Consider the following 17,841-nt stretch of genomic DNA (forward strand, 5'->3'; position numbering starts at 1 on the left):
ATCCACCTAGAGAGACACAGCTCCTTCAATCTTCCTTTCTTTAAAAGGAGGGACAAGGAATAAGCAGTCTGAATGGGAGTTCAAATAGAATTTTAAAGTTCAGGTCACTCATTGTCTCATCTTCCCAGTGGAGTGATTCTTTTAAGCCACATCAGGTCCTGTCTGGGGTCTGTCTCAGAACGAATCTCAAGCTAAAAGAGAGGGCCATCTAACTTCATGAGCACATACACAGCATCTCCTCTTGGATCTCTCGAGTTACGTCCTACTGTGGATGCACATTTGAATGATATACGATTGTATTCTTCTCATTTCAGAAAGTGATTATCTTGCCATCCACACCAGACTGAGGGTAGGAGAGCCGGTTTGACCCCTGAATTCCTTTTCCTCATATTCAATTCTTCCTTCCCAGGTCACAGTCCTCAGGTAAGTCCCACTTCAATCAAGTGACCTGATTCTAAAAACCTACGGACTGCCACCTTCCACTAGAGATTGTTTGGAGAGGCTTTGGTTTGTTTTGGCCCAGATGACCTTAGATAGCCAGATGGTGGGCATGTTGCATCACTAAAAGCAACGGTCTACAAACCATCCAGTAAGACAAACTGGGCAGCACCTTTTTATACTGGAAGGATATAGAACATAGTCAGCAATGGTAAGGATTCTGCCCCTGGAAGAAAGTTGGGGAGGGGGGCCCTAGGTACCACAAAGGGCTGGCCTTCCTGATGAGGTTTAATGTTAATATTATATGCTTTCAGGACACTCCTTGACATTAGAGCACTGCTCACCCCATATTCAGGTTTTAGCCCTTTCATCTCTTTGGCCATTAAGGAAAAGAACTTTGGCAGAGTGAAGATAGACTGTCTACTCTTATTTCTCCAGAGGGCTACTATGCCCTGATCATGATGGAAATTTATCCTGCCAGTTATCATCCAGTCTACTGCTAAGTTTTGTGTTAACACAAATTCTCCCTGCCAAGGAAAAATGAATGTGCAGCCTCATTGTAAGGATATTTCAGACTTCGTTTGTTCTCAGAACCGTATGGGAGACCTAATCATTTGAGGGGGCTGGAAGCCATGACTGGTGATAAATTTGACAGTAATTTGATCTCTTTTGGCTGAGGAATTAAGAGTATTTCTTACCTTCTAGAGCTTTTTCCTTATTTATTATGCTGGGAATATAGTGTTTAGGGAATATAGCCAAATATTTTAAAGTTGAGAATTTAATAAAAATAAATTATTAAAAATATATTCCAGGGGCACCTGGGTGGCTCAGTCAGTTAAGCGTCTGGGGCTGAGGTCATGATCTTACAGTCTGTGAGTTTGAGCCCCACGTCGGGCTCTGTGCTGACAGCTCAGAGCCTGGAGCCTGCTTCGATTCTGTGTCTCCCTCTCTCTCTGCCCCTCCCCTGCTCACACTCTGTCTCTCAAAAATAAACATTAAAAAAATATATATATACATATATATACACATACATACATACATACATATATATTCCATAGGGCTTATTAAGGAATATCCAAGATGTCCTGCATATAAAATTCACAAACAAGACATATACAATACACAAAAAATAATATTTGCTACATAGTTTATAGATACTTTGCCTTAATTAAAAATTAGGACAAAAAGAAACAAATGGATCTTACAAAATTTCAGCAATTTCAAGACTTCTCCTTGGAATTTATGGATTGGGTATCTCTTTTAATCAATGAAATGGGACTAATTCGTTTAGTGTTTGAAGCACACAAATGACTCATGATCACTATCATCAGAAACTAATTTCTCCAGGGCACTGAATGATACTCTAGTGGCTGTCTCTCTGGAAAGAGCAGGACAAGTGATAAAAACAGTAAAAATACATGGAGTTCTTTCAAGGAAAAGAAAAAATGACATTGAATTGGAAGGCCTTCTTTCCCTGCTCTCCAGTAAAAAGGAATCTGTAGTTATGATTGGGCCACTTTTATACCAATTTTGACTATCTCAATACAAACATACACCTACAGCAAGGAACAGCTCAATCCAACAAGTGTATATTAGTTCCTCTAACGTTTAAGGACATTTCAGCCAGAATGCACCTTCTTCAGTCTTTTCAATTAAGGGACACACACACTAAATTCATACTTTAAAAAAGTACCTTGATATTACTATGTTTACACAGTAGCTGGTTTAAAAATCTCATGAACTTGACCATTTTTATCAGTCAATATACTTTTAAAGGAAGATGTGGGGCGCCTGGGTGGCGCAGTCGGTTAAGCGTCCGACTTCAGCCAGGTCACGATCTCGCGGTCCCTGAGTTCGAGCCCCGCGTCGGGCTCTGGGCTGATGGCTCAGAGCCTGGAGCCTGTTTCCGATTCTGTGTCTCCCTCTCTCTCTGCCCCTCCCCCGTTCATGCTCTGTCTCTCTCTGTCCCAAAAATAAATAAACGTTGAAAAAAAAAAAATTTAAAGGAAGATGTAATAATATAATAGTACCTAACATATTTTCTTACCATTATAATAATTTCCCCTGCAAGGATGTATAGCAATTAGGTTTTACAATGAATTACTACATACCAGGTTTAAGAACATTTTCTCAAGACCACGCAATTGGTAGACTGTCACTTTGTCTTCTATTTTTCAAAGGGTACCTGTTCTCACTGACACGGAGTTGATTTTCAGTTTCAACTCCTTTCTGGCATTTGAGAAGAGAGTTACCAATACTAACTGACTCTAATACCTATGTGAATTACAATTGGTTGCTTTCAACTAAATGAGTATTTTTACCTTAGGCCACAGTGATGTAGTTTCAGATGGAAATAAACGAAGAGCCATTGATATGTCTCCTACAGCCTCTGGGCATTCCAGTACTGAGTTTAGCCTGGATACACAGTTGTTATGATATGCCTGGCACCTACCTCTGAGGGACTGGTGTCAAATTAATCTCCATGTCATCAGTACCTTCTCAACAGGTTTTAAACAGTCTTCTCTTTCCCTCCAAGTCCCAGATCAACAGTTGTCAGGGCCCGAGTCAAGCTGTGCTTCTGCCCACATAGTGGCACTGTCAGCACTGTTGGCTGCTCAAATGATTTTTTAAGCAGAGCAGCCGGTTGCCTTCAGCAGAGATGCTTTTGGGGGCACTCAGTGCTGTTCACCCAGAGTCTCTGGCTGCTCTACAACTGTGCTAGTTAAGGGATCGACAGAAGGAACAACAAATGGCTACAATTAGCATCCACCCTGCTCCCGCAAAAGAATTTCATTGCTATGGCAACGGGAGTTGCCCAGACAACACAGGGCTTTGGCTGGGAACAGTGTACTGCATTATACCAAGAACAGAACAAAATAGCCAGAGATCAAGCTCTCGCTTCACGGCACAAAGATCCCTGCCATCATATTTAAGTTTAATTAACAAGAACTGATTTCTTAATTTTGTGAGCCAAGGTTCTGGCTGTTAATAGCCTGAAACAAAATACCATTATTGATCCATTCTTTTAAAATCCAGTAAAATAATCAGAATGATTAAATTAGATTCTTCTTAACTTGATTTTCCTATTACCAACCTTAAGAAGCAGCCCCTACTTTTATTGTACAACAGTGTGATTTACAAGCCCATTTTTTTTTTGTTTTTTTTTTTGCCTCAATTGGTTGCTATGATACAAAGGTAAACAACCTGTGAAAAATTAACATGCACATGCTTACACTGGGATATTCAACCAAACTCTAGATGTCTGTAATTGTATGAAGGAAGGAGCAATGATATCGAAGCAATTTTTATCAGGAACTATAATCTTGTAGGTCTTCTGAATTGTTTAAATCAAACTGGAGAATATCATACTGCTTTTGAAATAAACTTTCAAAGCAGAAAAGTGAAAATATCTTGAAGTTTGCCTGGTGATAATATAAGTAAAATGGAAAAATTAATCTAAATGACAAAAATAAGCTACCTTGGCTACCATTAAACCCCTCTGCAGTCAAGCTACATAATTGGATCACTGCCATTTTTCATCATATAAACCATTCTGTGGATCTGAGCTGGGAGCATTTCTTAATGAGCCAAGAAGAGGGGGATTAGGTAACAACAGACAACAACAGGACAATGGGGCTAGCTGGAACAATTTGGGAGATGATGATCTCCTTTTCCTTCTTTTCTAAAATTTCTAAAACTCAAATATTTCCAGAGTACAGTCCTTTTCCCAGCCGACATCTTTGTCAGCCTGGGGCCAAATGTTATCCTCAGTAGTAATAGTTCACACTTACTGAAGGCATAGTACTTGGCATAGCTAGTTGCATTTAGTTTTCACAGATACGCTATAAAGTAGATATGATTTCTGCCCATTGACACGTGATGAAACCAAGGTGCAGGGAGATTCAGTAACTGCCAGCATCTAAGCAGCACAGCTGGAATTCAAAACCAAGTCTACCCTCTAGGATTCTCTTCAAGGATATTGTCAGCATTAGACTACAAGTACTAATAATGTAGTAATTTTAAAGCGGCAGCCTTTTCAGAATAATAGTAAATACAGATTCTATAATGGGAAAATCTATGTGAAAAGAAAACTGGAAGTAGATATGATGAGCATAATGACATTTGATCAATTCGATCAAATTTCTTAAAGAATTATCCAGGGGTATGGGTGAGTGGAGAGAGAGGATTGAACTCTTTGCTGACCACTTAGCACTGGTTTCGGAGCAAAACACTTGGAAAGGTACATATAAACAGTCTGAACGGAAACTGTATTCCTTAGTAACTTCTATAGACATGTATTTTCATTTCATAAACTATTACTTTAAATTGTAACCACTTTATTAGTAAGTAGCTACTAAATGAGAGGTAAGAATTTTACTGACTGGCAGAAATAATCCCACTTTACAGCTCTTTAAAAACTGTCTTTGTAAACAGGCACACTTGACTCAGTCTGATTTTAATGTAATCTGATGACAAAGGGCAAAGATTGGAAAACTTTCCAGGAAATTCATCATTGGAGGTCTCTTTCATGAATCACTAGATATCTATTTATATAATTCTAATTTATGAAAAAAAGAGTTTTTGAAAATAATCAAACTTCAGATAAAATGCAGTACAGTACAAAGTTTTGTTTTGCTTTTTTATGACTCCAAATGCTATAGTAATACAAGCCTGAAAAATAGTTTTTATCAAACTGATATTTTGGGACTCAAAACTGTGTTACACAGGGAAAATTACTTCATTTTGAACATGTTTGAACAGTGGCAGTATTGAGATTTTTGTGATAGAAAAAGAAGGTGTAAAATGAGAGGGAAGAAAAGCAAAGATCTTTCATGACACTGCTTAATGGCCAGTATTTTCCAAATAATGGCTAAATTTAAATTTTGATCAGAACTAAACTTGTCACTTATAATGATATAAATGCATTAAAAATATATGTGCAAAGAAACTCCGGTACAGTTGTGGCTTCTTTTCAATTTGGTATAGACACGTTTCTTGTACTTATGGATATTTTAGGATAATAGAAGCAAAATTGTAAAAGTGTTCACCAATATGTTAAGATTAAACAAAGTAATGCATGTGAAAGCACTCTGAAAACTGTAAAGTGCTATAAAAATGTGTATTTCACTGAAAAAGTGTTAGCTTTTATGGCCTCAAAAGAGATCACCCTTGATGTTTACTTATTTTAAGTAAATCAATAGAGAAAGGAAGATAAAGTATATAAATTACCTATCTTTCTAATTCACTCCCTCCCCTTTCTAATCTATAAACCCTCATCTGGTCCATTTTCAGCCTTCTTTTTCTGGGACGTTTTTACTTTTTAGCTCTTTGGCTCATTTAAATACATGCTAAACTCAGGAGAAAAATCCCTTAGCTCATTTTCTCCATTTACTATGTCACAAAATAGTTAGAAAGTTAAACACAACTCCTTTTTCCACCTTATCTTTCTGCAGTCTAACTCTGATATTTTTGAGTGCATCTTCTGCTCCAGAAAAAGTAATTTCCTGATTCCATCCAAAGATAGGCAATTTATTGAAGTAATTTAGAGATGGAATTTGCTGTCACAGAACCGGGTTTAATTCCTGGCTCTGTCATTTATCAGCTTTACGATTTGGAGCAAGTTACTTAACCTTTCTAAGTCTCTGCTCGAGACAATGTAAATAATGCAGTCAACAATGTCTGACACATAGCAAGTGGTCAAATACTGGCTATTTTATTCTTTTTGGAACCTTATTTTTCTAAGATAGGTTTCCATTCCACTCACCCCTTCTGTTGGGGGCAACCTATTCCCTCTTTTTCTACCAGTTAGCAATTACCAACTTGTAGACAGAAGTCCTGAGTTTGAATTCTGGCTCTGCCACTGAGTAGCTATAATTACCTAGAAAAGCACACTTTCCAATAATAAACATAGCACATGGAGAATGAAAATATAAACTGTTTGCATACAGAAAAACATGCTTCAACTTGTAAAAAAAACCAAAGGTTCCAGATCAGTCACAGTTGTCAATGAAGAAGGCAGATACCAAACCAATCATCCTTACGTCACTTGACGTCACCAGTCTTGTCAAACCAAACCTAAAATATCTTCTGCTATCAATTTTCAACTAAGACTCTAAATCATTACTATTTGTTTGAACTGTTGTTATATGTTAGGCTCTGTTAGGATTTTCCAAGTATTACTTGATTTAAATCCTTGCGACAAACCAAGGCAGGAATTAACAAGATCCCATTTTATGGGTAACAAAACCTAGGCACAAAGAACAAGTAACTTGCTTAAGGTTACACAACTAAGAAGCAGCAGCTGGAACTCTTAACTTTTACACAGTCATAGGCTCATTACATTCATCTGACCTATGAACTGTATTTTCAATGTTCCATTTTTGTACGTATATTCTTATATGTTCTGTGTTGCTCATGCAGGTCATGTTGTATACATATTCTCTGTAGAGAATATTCTCTGTAGAGAACTACCATGGAACCAGATTCAGCACTTATTTTCAACTATTTAGAAGTCCTAGCACTTGATTCAATAACACACAACTTCTAAAGCACTAAATAAATGTTCACTGATAATGAAGAAAATGTGCATGGCCGGGGCAAAGTCAAGGTAGCATCACCCACATGGTAGAAATAATTTGCAATAAAACTATAAAATATTAAAACTTAATGAGCACAGTCTTAATTAGGAAATTGAAAATCTCATTAAACTTGTAGATGATACTTAGGTGGGCAGGGGTTAAACACTCTAGAAGAAAGAAGTAGAATTTAAAATGACCTTGATAGATTAATGGTTCAATAGAAACCAGATGGAAGTTCAAATAAAAGAAGAACAAAACCAAAAACATACCACACAGACAAAAAATGGGAATGAGTGGCTATGCACACTGATGGAGAAAAACAACAAAAACCCAAGCCACAAAGAAACAAGCTGACTTTCTGTTGGCAATATGGGCTGTTATTCTCTCCATCAGTGGCTTCTAATTCTGGCTGCCCATGGAATCACAAGGGGAATTTAAAAAATATAGTGCTTGGGCCTTATCCTTGATCAACGAAATCAGAATACATGGAGATAAGGCACCTGGGTGGCTCAGTCAGTTGAGCATCTGACTTCAGCTCAGGTCATGATCTTGAAGTTCATGAGTTCCAGCTCCACATCAGGCTTGCTGCTATCAGCCTGTCACCGCAGAGCCTGTTTCAGATCCTCTGTCCCCCTCTCTCTACCCCTTCCCGACTTGTGCTCTCCCCAAAATAAATAAATACATATCAAAAACTCTCTAGGTGTTTCTAATGTGGCCATGTTTCAGAATCACCAGAATCATAGCTTTTATATCCATGTGAAGAGCCCTATAAAACTAATAACATATCTATCATTATGTATGATCAGATAGTGGGATATATGGTTTGCAAACTATTAAAACAAACCCAACTGATATCAATGATAATGATTCCAGAGATTCTATTCCAGATTCTAATCTAGATCTGTGGTTCTCAATGTGCAACTCTTGAATGAGCAGTCTCTGGGAATTGATGAGCTACGCAAATTCTCACGCCCACCACAAACCTACTGAATCACTAGCTCTGTGTTTGACCCAGCCACCTGTGCTGTGATAAGCCCCCTGGGTGATTCTGATACCCGCCAAAGATGAGAACCACGGCTCTAAGCTAAGGAGCCAACTTTCTTCTGTTTTCTTATAGTATCTGTTTTCCCTAAAATTACAGGATGTTATATGCCTTCTTTTGTAAGTCATCTCAAACTCTTCCTAGGAGCAAATACAATATATCAATTATAAATTTAAAGAATCACGTTTTAGCAGTCATCATAATACACAAATACCTTTTTTGAAATATGTTTTATTAAATGGAGGCATGTGGTAAATTTAGTGTGTGTGTGTGTTGGGGGGGGGGGGGAAGTCTGTTAAAATTGGTGTTAAAATAGTCCGGAAGAAAAGTTAATGAATTAATTGGGTCAGTTTCTTTTCAATTGGCTCTGCTGGCATCACGTGGACAAAGGTGAGTCACAGATGTCCTTACACATTTCTTAAGCTGCTGCCTAATGGCCCAAAACCCCTGGGAAAGAAATACCAGTCCTGGTGAGATTCCAGCTACCCTTTCCTTAACCAGTTAGGTGCTTCTGGGATTTAGGTCTCTGATTTCCATCCCCCATCCCCACCTCATTACTCTAATAAATCAAGTATTAGTGGCATATATTAGCATTAATGGCCAAAATGTATAAATAAAACCTATACCTGGACTGGCAGCATTGAAAAATCATCACAGATAAACAGTAATAATAATTTCTCCTAGGAGATAACAATATTAAAGTTTATGATTTTTCCTTAAGGGATGATAGCTTGCTAAGAAATACCCAGGAAGTTTCTTACCCCCTGCCCTCTCTTTCTTATCTCCCGTTCCCCACCATTTTGTCAGCTTTATTAAAAGACAGAAAAATATACAATTTCACTGCTAATTAAAAATGTAAAAAAATGAGATACCATGTTGTCTAATTATAAAAAAAATTGAATCACATCTAGAGCTTTTGAAAGGTTGAGAAATGGACATAGTCATAGGCTGCTGGGACGAGTATCATTTAATATAATACCTTCACTCTACGCAGGTCAGTATGGCAATATGTATGAAAAGCCTTAAAATTGTTCCTATCTGTTAACTTATCCTAAAGAAATAGTGCTATTTATTATAATGATGAGAATTTAAGCGCCATGAAAAGGTCAAACCCTAAGAAAGCTGGTTAAATAATGTATGACCCAGACTTACTATGGGGATATTACACGACCATTAAAAATTATTCAAAGAGGAATTCACATTATATGGAAAAAAAACTCCTAACACAAGTTATGCACAACATGTTTGAATTAAAAAAGTACATGTACATTAAAAATCAGTAAGAGTGATGCCAAAAATGCTAATAATGTATATGTGAGGAGTCAGGTTATGGGTAGATTTTATTTTCTCCTTCATACTCTTCTCTATTTTTAAAATATTCTACTGTTGATAGATAATTCCTTAAAAATACCCAAATAAATTAGTTTCTAAATGAACTCAATACTTACTCTTAGTGAGTATATTTATATTTGATCCCAGATGGCAGCTTAATTGGTTCAAATGTAGTAATCAATATGGCCTAGATACTGATATATAGATTCTGACATAACTGTTAATCAAATACAAATAACCAGTCTAAAGAAAATGAGTGGGAGGTGTAAATTGTAAAAGAATAATAACTAGTCAGTCTAATACCACATTTTACTGAGGAAGAAACATGGGTAAGTGACAGACTTTAGAACACATACGTAGCAAACCACCTGTCTTTTCCCACTTCCATAGAATAGAGTCAACATTTAAAAAGAACAGTTTCTACTTCATATGAACTCTTTTTCAATCTAAAACTATCTTAATTAATACGTTGCAAATTTGGCCTTGGAATACAGCATATACTGTTTTGAGAAAAATAAAGAGTACTTTCCTAGGGAAACTTAAACATTCATTCCCTTAATTTTATTTTATTTTTTTAATTTTTTTTTTCAACGTTTATTTATTTTTTTTGGGACAGAGAGAGACAGAGCATGAACGGGGGAGGGGCAGAGAGAGAGGGAGACACAGAATCGGAAACAGGCTCCAGGCTCTGAGCCATCAGCCCAGAGCCCGACGCGGGGCTCGAACTCAGGGACCGCGAGATCGTGACCTGGGAAGTCAGACGCTTAACCGACTGCGCCACCCAGGTGCCCCTCATTCCCTTAATTTTAAACCAAACTCATGAACAGTAGAATCAATGTGTTTGGGAGTAAATATGAAGGATTTTTTCTTTGGAGATAGACTACGTATATAAAAGTAGTCTATAGGGGTGTCTGGGTGGCTTTGTTGGTCAGGCATCTGACTCTTGGTTTTGGCTCAGGTCATGATCTCACTGTTTGAGGGATCGAGCCCCATGTTGGGCTCCACACTGATAGCACAGAGCCTGCTTGGGATTCATTCTCTCTCTCTCTCTCTCTCTCTCCCCCCCCCTCAAAAAAAAAAAAAAAACTTAAACAACAAAAAAAAGTAAAATTAGTCTATAAAGAATCCACTCAAATTTTATCATAAATTAAACCTACATGTGTTTTAAGTTTGTGACTTAGAGACTTCACCCCCAATTCATGTTTGTGAGCTACCAGTCGAGGACAAGATTTTATGGCAATAGTTCACCACATGCACACAGTATTTCCTGGTTAGTAATAAATATTGAGATATGATGGAGCGTACATCGACTGAAGAGTTGAGATGCCTGGTCAGCTTTTCTAGAAGAATGTTCTTGGAGTGTCAGCAGTTCAGAGACACTAGAAGGGCCTGGATTGCTATCACATGACAACAAAGACAGGTGCACCAAAGGAAGTTAACAGAAGAGGATAAGCTGCCAGCAGTTTACAACATGCTTACTCTTTCAATGGATAATGCTGACCAGACCTGTCATTCTAAGGCTTCTTAGTGGGAGATCTGAGGGATCTATACAATTTATAAAACTATAAAATGACACAATCTTTCCTATAATAGGCCAGTAGGACATCAGTTTTAGGATGGAATTCTAAGTTGTGTCAAAATCTATTTGTAATATGAAAGACATCTGTAAGCCAATAGAAAAAGAGGCGAAACAAAACAAAACAAAACAAAAACAAAAACAAAAACAAAAACTCTTGAACAGGCACTTCACATAGCAAGATATCCAAGAATCCAATAAGCATATGAAAAGGTGCTCAAGTTACTCATGAAGAAAATGCAAATCAAAACTACGATGAGATACCCTACCAGAGTTGTTGAAATGAAACTCTCAGGCATTGCTGATGGAAGTATAAACTGGTACAATCATTTTGGAAGATTGTTGTGCAATATCTCCTAAAGCTGAATATATGTATACCCAATGAAAGAGCAATTACACTCCTAGGTATACATCTGAGAGAGTCCAAACACTTGTATAAGAATGTTTGTAGCAGGACTACTTGTACTAGGCCAAATCAAGAAACAACATAAATATCTAACAACAAAGGGAAAAATACTGTATATTCAGAGTGGAGTACTAAATAATAAGAATGAAAAATTACAAATGCACACAACGTGGATACAAAGCACATGAACCTGTTTTAAAAAAAGAACACAGTTAAGACGAATCTATGCAGTCACAGGGTATGTGTGTGATGCGACGTTATGGACTGGATGAGCGGGAAAGGGCTCCTACCTTCCTAACAATATCATTTGTTGATCTGTGTGTTGGTTATATAGATTTGTTCGCTTTATGAGCGTTCATCAAGCCACATGCTTAGGAACTGTATACTTTCTTACCTTTATGTTATTCTTCAATATAAAGTTTACATTTAAAATGAAGGAAGAAGCAAAAGAGTATATGGAAAGTTTAAGAAAAACAAAACAAAACCTCCCAGCTCTGGACTATACCAAGTACTTAAGTAAAACAGAGAGGGTTTTGCTGAGGCATGAATCTGTACATTTACAGTCTTTTATTCCTGATTTTCACAGTAGAGTTAGTGTTTGGCATTTGTAGAAAGAGGCTAGTTTACTAACAGGTAAAGAAGATCTTAGTGAAAAAATACAAAGAAATTCTAGACAGGGTTGGAGATCTGTTGAGAAAAGAAAGATGAGACGAACCATATGCGTCTAAAATGAGAAAAAAGAAATGACACTTTTTAGAACAGATAGGCATGGGCAGGGGCACAGAAACTACCACAAGGAGAGTATACCAGCAGGATACAAGAACTCATTACCAAACAGCAATTTAAAAAATTACTCTCAAAACCCTCCCTTTGGCTGACTTTACAACAACAAATATGTAGGAGGCATGGGGTTAATTTCCAGGAAATATCACAAATTTCTGCAACATAGTATCTAGAGTTACTAACTTTCCTTACCTTGTATCATGACAGAATGTATTTATTTCTCACCCTGGGCAGATCAGGTCTCTTTATGTTTCAATGACAGAGCGAAAGGGATCAGTGACGGAAGACATGAACAGAACAGAGGGTAATGGGCTGCTTCCAGTTTCCAGCAAGTGATGTTGCTGTGGCAAATGATGTTTAAGCAAGTGGCAAACGATGTTTAAGAAGTGATAAAAACCTGAGACTTACTGGAGGTGAAGCTACCGCCGCAGGTGGCCAGGGTAGCATAGACCCCAGGAGCTTCGGGCAACACTTTCCCCTGCTCTGTGTGACTGTCCCGGGCACCTCTGAATGCACTGGGCCCTTTGTTTACTGGTGTCTGCACATTCAAACACAGAGCATCATCAGCATTATCTAAGCAGTTGCCTGATGACATCACAATGAATTTTAAAAGATCCTTTTCTCTTTTTTTCTCCTCCTTTGGGCCATGGGGAATACCAAGGAAAAGATATGAAAATACACTTTTTTTTTTTAACCCAGTGATAAAATACACTTTGAATTAAATAAAACCTAGTGCATGGTTTATCAAACATCAGCTTAAGAACTCCTCAGGCTAACTGTATTAATAAGAAGTAATAAAAGGACTGGTGATAAAAGTTTCTTAGTTGTGTCTTATATTTGTAGCATTGAAGTTCTACAAACTGAGTTATTGGCTTGTCAGGACTAATCTACAAGATGTTATTAACATTTTTAATGCTAAATCTAAACAGTATTTATTGGTCCATCTTCAAATATAGATATGTTGGTAAATGAGGATTTTGTTTTTATTTGCATAGCATATTAGCACTTTTCTGCTGCATAAGTGTTTTAATGGGAAAAGTATACACATATAACAGGGCTAATCATCATATTTCAAATAAAAAAAAAAAAAAAGAAAAGCCAGAATCTTTTAACCTTGAGGCTGTTATAAAGGACTAGGTGAAGGTAAATAAAATTGATATATGAGGTAAATGGTGATGCATTTTTTTTTTACTCAATTTCAATATTCCCTTATTTCATTATTGCTCTAGAAATCGGGATTAGACAGATCTTCTGACTAATTAACCAAAGGAGGTTTGACTAATAGAAGGAGATTGCAAGCATGATTAGTTAAATGATGATGTACATAGCACTTAATGATCATTATCATTTATTCTAATATCAGTGGTAATAAATAGTGAAACTGTTTAAGCCAAATGCTGTCACATCACAATAATGTAGATCATGGCTAACGCTAATAATTTCTAATTTACTTGGGAATCAATGGGACATGCAGCTTTCTTAATGCATGTCAATTCTTTCTTCAATAAATTTATAGGCCCTTTTAAAGTAAAAAAAAAAAAAAAATATTTAATATTTATCTCTTTACCTAGACTACATAACAGGCAGTCATTCCACCATTTGCCTCCAAAGCACCAACAGTTCTAGTTATATTAGCTAGCTCCTTGGTCTTCCTAAGGTTCGGGTAATGTATCAAGACACTTATTTACAAAGATCCCATGACTATAACCACACTACTGTTTCAAGATGCTGGTTTCATCCTAGTCTCTTGCTTTCTACGGATTCAGTGGGAACAGATTAGTCATCAAGTTCTTAATGCAGCACTGGAAGGCTACTTTTGCTCTAAGAAACAAACTAGAGTGGCACTTGATTTTCTCTATTACTCATTTCCATCACTATTTTTGCTCACATTAAGAATTACAAGGAAAAGAAGATTCAGATTGGTGCTGCAAAATCGCTGGCCTATGTTATCTACAGAACACACACGAAAAGGTGGGGAGAATGTCTGTTTTCTATGGAGAGGCACATTCATTATCTTGAGCTAGAGACACTACACTATTGACTCTCAATCATGCCCTATCACTCTTTAGGAATGCACTTTAAAGAGGCTTTTCATTTCTGGACAGCATAAAAATGAAAAGCTGAGCACTAGGACAGACAGAAGTCCCCTTTAGGTTCTTAGCACTGGAAGAGGAAAAAGGAAAAGGAAAAATGAAAAATACAAGTGCAATCAGCTTTTTTTTTTTTTTTTTTTTTTAGAAGAAAAGGATATTAGATAACTAATGAATAAAAGAAGAGATTTGGCTTCTGTCTATATTTTAATGGGGACAAACTAAGTTACTCTTGGAGATGTCGTCCTATCTCGATTGCCTGCCTGTTGCCCATTATGACCTTTAATATTCCTAATTTTAATTTTCTTTAAGGTTCATGGTTACTTTACAAAGAAATGCAAACTGCTTCCAGTGAAATAGCAGTTCCTTGTCTCTGACTCTGCCTTATACATATTCCTCCTGCTATTTCTCTTTTTAAAAAAAAAAAACAACGTTTATTTATTTTGAGAGAGAGCAAGCAAGGAAACATGAGCGGGGGAGGGGCAAAGAGAGGGAGGGAGTGAATCCCAAGTAGGCTCTGTGCTGTCAGAAACTGCTGAGCTCAATCTCACAAACTTAAAATCATTATCTGGGCTGATATCAAGAGTCAGATGCTTAACCAACTGAGCCACCCAGGTGTTCCCTCCCCTACTATCTCTTGATTAGCCAATTTTTTTTTTTAATTTTTTTTTTTAACGTTTATTTATTTTTGAGACAGAGAGAGACAGAGCATGAACGGGGGAGGGTCAGAGAGGGGGAGACACAGAAACGGAAGCAAGCTCCAAGCTCCGAGCTGTCAGCACAGAGCCCAACGCGGGGCTCGAACTCACGGACTGTGAGATCATGACCTGAGCCGAAGTCGGCCGCTTAACCGACTGAGCCACCCAGGTGCCCCTTGATTAGCCAATTTTTGACTATAGTTACTGATTTCCTGTGATGACAGACCAAAGCTTAACTTCCTCACAGGTTGTCTCAAAAGGGCTGCTCTCAACATGGCTTCCCCCAGAACTGAGAGAGGGAAGCAAAACAGAGCGCCTAAGATGGAAGCCATGGGTCTTTCATAACCAAATCTCAGACGTGACATACCATCAGTTCTCCTGTATTCGGTAGGTTACTAACCCTGGAAAATTTGTATGAGAGTGTTGTGCGTTACATAAGGATATGAACACCAGGAGGCAATAATCATTTGGGTCATCTAGGGAGTCTGGCTACCATAGCGTTTATATTGTTAGACTGTAAAATTGCACAGAAAGCTATGTCAAATTCAAGTAGTGTACTATGATTATATATCCTTCCCCCTGCCCCACCCGTTAAAATTGCCTGTACTTTTTTTCTTAGCACCTACCACTTGTCCCATACTTGTCTCCAGAGGTTTTTAACACAATTATATCTAATTGTATAAATATATACAATTATACAAATACAATTATATACACTAATACGGTTGCACACATAGCCAAACAGATCAGATTATGTGTAAGTCCTACAATTTACTCCTGAGCTTCACCAGAACTGTTTATGCTTTTCCAAATATGTACTACTTTCTTTCTGCTAGCATGTTTTTCATATTGAAAGATACTTTTAAGTTTTTTTACATACATCTTTTATATTTCAATGAAGAAAAAAAGAGGATGATAATATATATATTTTGATGTTATATTAAATATGTTATATTATATATATTAAATATTAATATTTATATAATAATAAATATATTATATATTAAATATGTTATATTATATTATATATTAAATATTAATATTTATATAATAATAAATATATTATATATTAAATATGTTATATTATATTATATATTAAATATTAATATTTATATAATAATAAATAAATATATTATATATTATAAATAAATAAATAAATAAAATATAATAAATATATATAATAAATATATATAATAAATATATATAATATATATTATATATAATATATATATTATATATATAATATATAATAAATATATATAATAAATAAATATATTATATTATATATATTAAATATGTTATATTAAATATGTTATTCCCTACATTTTCTCTGTTTACTAAGAGTCCTTTGGGTTTGTTTTTTCCTTCTTTTTTCATGTTGAATGATTTCCTCAAATGTCAGCTGATGAATTCTTGGCTCAAATTAGTGTTTAAGAGCAAAAATTTTGAGTGCGTTTATTAACTAGTGAGCTTCTCCGTGGGATGTTCTTGCAGTAATCTAGCATGTTTTGAGAGAAGGGAGCCCAAATGCTAATACCTGAAGGCCTTTTCTCTGGACTGTTCATTATCTCCAGATGAACAATCTGACACACACTTGGAGTATAAGCTTGGCTCCTATGTAGTAAAGACTAAGTGGTAGGAAGGGGCCAGAAGAGGATTTTGCCATTCGTTTCTCCCGAAGACCTTCCCCAGTGTTCATACAATCCCTATTTTCAGTGGAGTACCTCAACTGGCTTGTACTCTAATTCTAGAGCATCTAGCAGCATACTTTTTTTTCAAACAGCATACTTCTCATCTCCTGGAGGGAGGTAGGAAAGGGTGAGAGGTAAGTACACCACAGTGGTGACAAGTCTGGATTTGGAGCTACTGTGCCTCATCGGAGGTTGAACTGCTCCTTCACGACGCCTGAATTTTCAGCTCTATGCCTTATTCTTCCCATCAGTGGTTCCTGGACCATTCGTGTGGCACCGTGAGGACTCATTAGGGTCACCTGTTGTGAGCTGAATTGTGTCATCCTAAATTTATGTTGGGAGTCCTAATACCTGGTACCTGTGAATGTGACCTTATTTGGAAATTGAGTCTTTGCAGATGTAATCAAGTTAAGATGAGCTCAAACTTGATTAGTGTGGCTCTCACCAAGTGACGAATGTCATCATAAGAAGGCCATGTGAAGAAGGCAACAGGGAGAAGGCCATGCGAAGATGGAGACAGAGATTCAAGCGACTCAGCTGTAAGTCAAGGAACACCAAGGCATGTCAGCCACCACCAGAAGCACGGAAGGAGAAAGAAGACAGATTCTCCCTCAGAACCTCTACAAAGAACCAACCTTTGCCAGCACCTTCAGACTGTGAGTCTCCAGAATTGTGACAGAATAATTTCCTGTTGCTTTAAGGTCCCGACTTTACGGTGGTTTGTCATGGCGGTCTTAGAAATGAGAACACCTGGATTCCAGTTTTTTCTTCCTGCACCTTTTTCTTCTCTATTCTGTCTTTATATGTTGTTTCCAGTTAAAGATGCCTTTATTTCAGAGGAGTTGAGATTGGCTTTTACTACTCCTTCCCTCAGTGTCTTTGCAGTGAATCCCAAGGAGAAAAGGAGGTTAAAACATCTTTTCTATTTTAAAATTAAAGGTTCCTAGCCCTTTCATTTTTCTTCTTTTTCTCCTTCTAAACTAGTTCATACCAATTAATGCACTTTAAGTGCAATATAGGAACTATTCACAGAAAGAAAGTTAATTTCAATCTAATTAGTAAACCCATTCTGCTTACTGCTGTCATTTGGCTTAAGAATTTATAATAACTTTCTAGTGACAAATGCACCACAGAAGGTAGGTGGAGAAGGGGAAAGAATGAGGAGGAACAAACGTATTGAATTTATTAAATGTCCACTCGATTCTAA

The 17,841-nt window shown here is 36.8% G+C and overlaps 1 protein-coding gene across 5 annotated transcripts in view; it reads right to left on the minus strand.

The window, feature by feature from the left end:
• DIAPH3 (diaphanous related formin 3) overlaps window positions 1–17,841 on the minus strand; it is a 510,352-nt gene that overhangs the window by 109,845 nt on the left and 382,666 nt on the right. The gene's annotated exons all lie outside the window — the stretch shown is intronic.

This window comes from Leopardus geoffroyi, chromosome A1, assembly GCF_018350155.1.
Source record: "Leopardus geoffroyi isolate Oge1 chromosome A1, O.geoffroyi_Oge1_pat1.0, whole genome shotgun sequence".
NCBI classification, from domain to species: domain Eukaryota; kingdom Metazoa; phylum Chordata; class Mammalia; order Carnivora; family Felidae; genus Leopardus; species Leopardus geoffroyi.